Genomic DNA, 6,428 nt, shown 5'->3' on the forward strand with positions numbered 1-6,428 from the left:
TGAGGAGGGTGTGCTTTAAAAGCCCTGTAAGAGGACAACCAAAGCATATTCAGAGTCCAGCGTCTAAAAGATGACTGCTAGAAAGGTTTCAGACACATAGCTCCACTCAAAGAATGCTTCCAACTGCCTCAGTCAAATAACTGCACTTGTGATTATTCACATCAAGTGAAAGTTACTCTAAATTCAGAGGCCATGAGACGCTCATTTTGATGCATGGCGTAATGCTGTCATATTGAATTTGAGATTAAGATAAAAGCAGGTGAAATAGACGTGGAGACGACTACAGATGGTGCGAACACACAAATTTACATTCAGGTGATTTTCAGGGGGTTTAAAAAATTGGTCTAAATGCCTTTCCCAACGGTGGCACTGATTGGGGAGTTGCAGTTGAAATTGAAGCCAGTCAGCTAATGGCACCTCCAGGGAGAAGCCACTGGTTTCTATTTATTTAATTTTCCTGTGGAAAGGAGTTTCATTCAGAACAATTATCGTTGCTCTTGCCAATGAACTAACTAAGTTCTCATGTTACATTGTCTGGGTCATGAGAAATGGCCACTGCACAAAACTCCCTGCTCTGCCATGAAGCAGCTCAACGCTCTGTCCCCTGAACCACTAACATCTGCCTCCTCTCACTCAGACTAAGGGAATCTACACAGGGCCCACTATGGGCGGAGTCTGATCTTTCTCACTGCACACTGGCCTGACCTCACTGTGGGCGGAGTCTGACTGTCCACTGCACACTGGCCTGACCTCACTGTGGGCGGAGTCTGATCTTCCTCACTGCACACTGGCCTGACCTCCGCCCTGTGCCTGAGTCAGGCCTGCCCTGTGGCCCTGCAGGTCGAGTGGACAGGAAAGCCTCTGATCTGCTCTGACGTACTGTGCCACTCCTGCCACACTGGGCCCTCCTGACTCACTCCACACCGCTGTGTTCCCTAAGACGCACTGCCACATGTACGATGCTGTGGGTCACATGCACAGCACTGCGGGTCACGTGCACGCTACTGCGGGTCACGTGCACGCTACTGCGGGTCACAGGTCACATGCACAGCACTGCGGGTCACGTGCACGCTACTGCGGGTCACAGGTCACATGCACATCACTGCGGGTCACGTGCACGCTACTGCGGGTCACAGGTCACATGCACATCACTGGATTAGATATGCAGCCCTGGTTGAGTTCCCTTTGCTCAAGACTGCTGGCTTCTGCTGGTCAAAACACCTTTTTGACACAATCTGCCTTTTGTCTGTTACCCTAAGCCTAACCTTAACAACAACAGTGCATCAGGTGGCTGGTCTGGGACTCAGTGTTCTGGGACAGGGAGGCTCAGCCTGGCCATTATTGGAGATTTTAAAAAATGCAGTGTCCTCAGCACTCTTAGCACAAGCTAATTTAGGAAGCGCCGCTACCTGGGAAAGCAAAGGTCTCTGACTTACAGCCTGAAGCAGAGTGAGTTTGCAGGGTCCCTTCATCTGCGAGTCCTCCAGGCTGCAGGACAGGCTGCCTGTGCTCGGGCTCCTTCCTGTGGGTTTCTGCTGCTGATTAATGAAAAACTCGGATAACAGCAGGACTCCAACAGCTCCGGCTGCACAATCACTTCCTGCAGCGCTCTCCACTCGGGGGCCGATCAGGGGCGGAGCCGAGCTCGGCCAAACACAGCGCACAGCTGCGCAGCTCGCTGTAAGGACACTCTTAAGACCGGGGTGGAACCGCGTGCACCGTTCTCTCAGGTCGAAATTTTGTATTTCTCCCCAACAGAAGTCCTCAATATATTCTTGTCTGGGTGGAGAAGAATGCAAACTCAAGGCAGAGTTTTGTAAGAAGGAAGTTAGGATTCTGTTTTTTGATTGCATTCCGGTATTCACACTGTTACACCAGCTGTATTAGCAGACATAATGACTAACACTGCAGACTGCAAACACTCATATCCCAGAGATGTGCTGGTGATGCCAGGAAAAGAGGAAATGTCTGAAGACATCATGAAGCCGGATGTCTCTGTGACACACCTGTCTGAATCAGGTAATTGGTGTTCAATACAGGAAGGCCACCATGCTGACTCCACCTCTATTAGCCAAATGACTGACAGCAAGGCAGTCCCCCCCCCTCCCCCCACCCCCCCCCACCAAACCCAGACCCTGCTCCTTTAATCAGACAGTGCCTCTGCTCAGAGCCCTACAAGGAATATTTGGTACCTGGCAACCATTATGACTGGAGATAAGTGGCCTCTCTCCCTTCCCCTCTCCCTCTCCCCCTCCCTCTCTCCCCCTCCCTCTCTCCCTCTCCCTGTCCCTCTCCCCCTCTCTCTCTCTCTCTCCCTCTCTCCTTCACCCTCTCCCCTTTCCCTCTCCCCCTCTCTCTCTCTCCCTCTCTCCCTCACCCTCTCCCTTTCCCTCTCCCCCTGTCCCCCTCTCCCCCTCTCTGTCTCCCCCTCTCCCTCTCCCTCTCCCCCTGTCCCCCTCTCCCCCTCTCTGTCTCCCCCTCTCCCTCTCCCTCTCCCCCTCCCCCTCTCCCCCTCTTACATGCAGATTTCGTCAGCCCATATGTCACCCATCCTTTCCCAAAGTAAGAGTCACACACAGAGTGTGATAGAGAAGACAAAGAGACCGAGTTTCCAGAAAAGATCCACAACTCAGGGAAACATATTTTACAGAAGGAAGAAAAAACAAGGCTGTGTGCACATAAGTAGCTGTTTTCAGGAAATTTCACCCTGTTATTCAATGGAAGATGTGGGTGGAGGAAGCATGCGGTGTATTTTATAAGAGAAAATATCTTCACGGAAATCTGAGCTGATATCTGGCTAATACCTGTGTCTGTGAATGAGTCACTTGTGCTACATTGCAGCAGAGTTAAACTCCTCATGCACAGCTTTGAGGTGGGAGGAAACGCACATAATATGTGGAAAACTCCAAACAATTCAGCCAATATCCATTATTAATCAAAATCCAAAAAAGTGTGATTTCAAAGTAGAAGCACATTTTGAAATCATTTAAAGAATAGCAACCTCCACCCCTATCGTTGGAGGATCAGAGGAGAACATTCCCCTCAGTGAGCTGGTCTGAGGGTCTCCTCATGCAGCTGCAGGACCACCCAGGACAGATCAAACAATTAGGCTTCATCAAATCATAACACACCCCTTAAAAAGGACTAGCTGTTAAATAATTGTGGTTTATTGTGTAAAACTTATCAAAAGGTTGCATTGAAGTTGTTACCAATATTACAACGCCGATGTCTTAGAATTTAGTTTTAATCACTAAAACATTTCAAACATTTACACATACTACACTTGTGCAGTTAATGTCTGTATTCTCGATGTGTCTGAATGATTCTGAAGTGTTTTTTCACACATAAAATCCTCTCTTTTATCATTCAGTGCTGTTGCAGTGGCATAGCTGGGAGCTTTAGGTTAGGGAAACTCTTCCAAAACATTAGTTTTAAAAATTGTGGTTGGACCTGCGGATTTTAGATGTCTTTTTTCACCTGCTTGTTGAGGCAGTGACATTTCCCCCCGTGCTTATGGTTCCGCTGTAACGGCCAGAGAAACGATCCTAACTCAATGCACTCTGCATAGTTTCCGTCTGACTCAGCTCCTTCTGGGCTTTTAAATCTTTGCAGCATCTCAGGGCAGCACCTCGCCTCTCCAGCGTCTGTGGTTCAGCAGAGAGCTCTGCATATGATTTGGAGAAAAACGAATCCGCTTAGGCAGTTATGTCCAGATCAGTCTGTTCCAGGTAATGAACAATGTCCTCGTTTCTGTAATCAAATCACCAATAACTCCATCAGCTCTCCTACTTTGGAGTCTCTTTGACACAGTTGTGAGGGTGTACTGCCATTACTCCCCCTTGCAGGGGGGGGGCACTGTGAGAATTTAATGGTCAAAAAAGAACCAATGAATGACATGACTGTGTCCTAGAACTGACTCACACACATAGAAATTGGAGTTAAGTTAACAAAAACCTTTTCATTCAAAATCAAAAGTCATGTTAAAAACAGGGTCACAGTTAACAGGGTCAAGTCTTCTACACAGCTGAACGCATCCATATCTCAGCAGTGTTGGCAAGCTGAGCATGAACTTGTCGACACTTAAACAGGCATTTAAACTACACACAATGAACAGAGACAAACATCTCTGCAACACAGTACTGCTGCTGATCAGCTTTAAGTAGAGAAAGGTAGCATAATTTATGGTTTCAAATTACAGCACTGTGACTGTAAGCATTAACAACTGAATGAATAAATGCCATGACTCCACATCCACTGAGCGACCTGCCAAACAGGCGGATGTTTTTTGTTTAGAGTGGCCGCACCGCTAGCGGCTGGGTCCTGCGTCTGCCCCAGCACGTCGGGACTTGCACTCTCTGCGTGCGTTTGGAAACTCGGGCTGGCATTCAGAAGCATGCCCACAGAGGGGCGGAGCTCTGGGTCTGTGATGTCAGAGGTCGAGCGTAGGGCATTGTGGAGGCTGGTGTGGTGCTCATGCCAGACTGGGGGGAGGGGCCAAGGCCAGGGGGCGTGGCTGCGAAGCATCCGGCCTGCCGCATTTCAGCAATTATTCCCCGGATCTCACGGAAGTGTTGTGCCGGACGCAGAGAAACACGGAGCAGCATCTGTAATTACAGCTCCACAGCAACCTCATAATGACCATCCTGCCACCGTTACCCAGCATGCCCCGGGGTGCTGTTTACAAATTCTTTCCATATTTCAGCATCTCTGCAGGGAAAGACATGCGTCTGCAGTGGGGGGGGGGTCTGGGAGCCCTGTCCTGCGAGCGCAGAGATGTCCGATCGGGCTGTGAGTGACCCAGGGAGAGACTGTGGAAGCGACGTCTCACATGGAGCTAATGCAACAATCACAGATCAGCACGAGACACCGTGGATAGGACAGGAATTACCATTATAACGACTGCAATTACAGACCAGACATGCTCATTCAGTGCATTCATACTGATACCTTATGTGACCTTACAGTAATAGAGAGTACTGCTTATTTCACATCAGGCTGCTCAGCTCTCCTTTTTTACCTTTCACCTCAGCCTGTGGATTTTGGATGTTTGAGGTGTTGGTGTTTGAGGAGGCACATGGGTCCCTGATCTCTCCACTCCTCTAGCCCAGAGCACTGGCCTCCTGTCAGCCTCATTAACCCACACAAATTCTCTGGTGTTCCAGGAGCCGATGGGTTTGCCTGTTTACTGAAACTCCTCTGGGTGGGTTGGGGGTGGGGGGCATGGCTGTCTTCTGTCTTCTTCCTGTTTTCAAGGACGGCACATGCTGTGGAATGTGTCTCCCGGGGGCCGGAGTTGGGGGGGGGGTGCCTTCCATTCACTGCAAACAGCAAACAATGACCCCTCCAGTGGCCCTCACCCACAAACAGGAATGTAAACAAAATACCACAAGTGTTATTACAATGAGACGCAGCAACGCCTGTCCTTTGGGCTTATCTTCACACACCATCTAGATAGCATCATACAGAGTCTCTGGGTTAGATTGGCTTTTGATGATGGGAATATGATCTCCTGGTGATACGATCACATACCGGACAGTCATCTGACCATTGTACAAGGGTCAGAGACAGCTCTTGGAAAGTAGGACACATGTTCGTGTTTACAGAGAGTGCCTGAGTGGGCCCTGCATTTCTAACATATCTATCTGTATCTCTGCCTCTCTGAGCCACTGATTATACACCTCTGTACATACGGAAAGCTGTAATTACACAGACAGAATCGCTTGAAACTTCATCTCTCGGCATGAGAGCAATGAAACAGAAAGAGCTAAAGTGACATGCCTCCCCTAGCAAATTAGAAACTTGAATTGCAAGTATAAACAGTGTATTACTGTCTACCACTTATGGTGAAACTAAAAAACAAATTCCTGCCATTTCTGTGTATGCCTGCGTGCCTGTGTGTGTGTGTGTGTGTGTGTGTGTGTGTGTGTGTGTGTGTTTGTGTGTGTGTGTGTGTGTGTGTGTGCACACAACAAGATTGAAAAAACCTACCTTTTCACTTTTTTGAAGCTGGGGCAGAAAGCAAAGCAGGAAGTGGGCTGGGGTGGTCAGGGACAGGAGGAAAGCTGCTGACCTTTGACCCAGAGAGACCTGCAAACACAGCCTCTATGCGGTTGCTGGTTCCACCTCCGTGAGGCTGGCGGAAAAGGAGAGCCTGAGAGTCTCCGGAGGCCGGGCGATCGGCACCGCTGACAGGGCCCCCCCCGGGCCCCCGTGCAGGAAACACACCCCATCCCAGGCGCCACCGGGCCCTCCTGTCGGGCAAGCCGAGAGGGGAGCCGTTTCCCACAGCTCCATTTGAATAGATTTGAATGGGTAACTGAAACTCTATCAGTCTCATGTGGGAAGCATGCCTTTCTTAGCACAGGAAAATAAAACACTGTGGAAAGATTTTCAGCTGTATGATTGAATTACTGAATACACCCAATGCA

Source organism: Megalops cyprinoides, chromosome 23 (genome assembly GCF_013368585.1).
Source record: "Megalops cyprinoides isolate fMegCyp1 chromosome 23, fMegCyp1.pri, whole genome shotgun sequence".
Lineage (NCBI taxonomy): Eukaryota > Metazoa > Chordata > Actinopteri > Elopiformes > Megalopidae > Megalops > Megalops cyprinoides.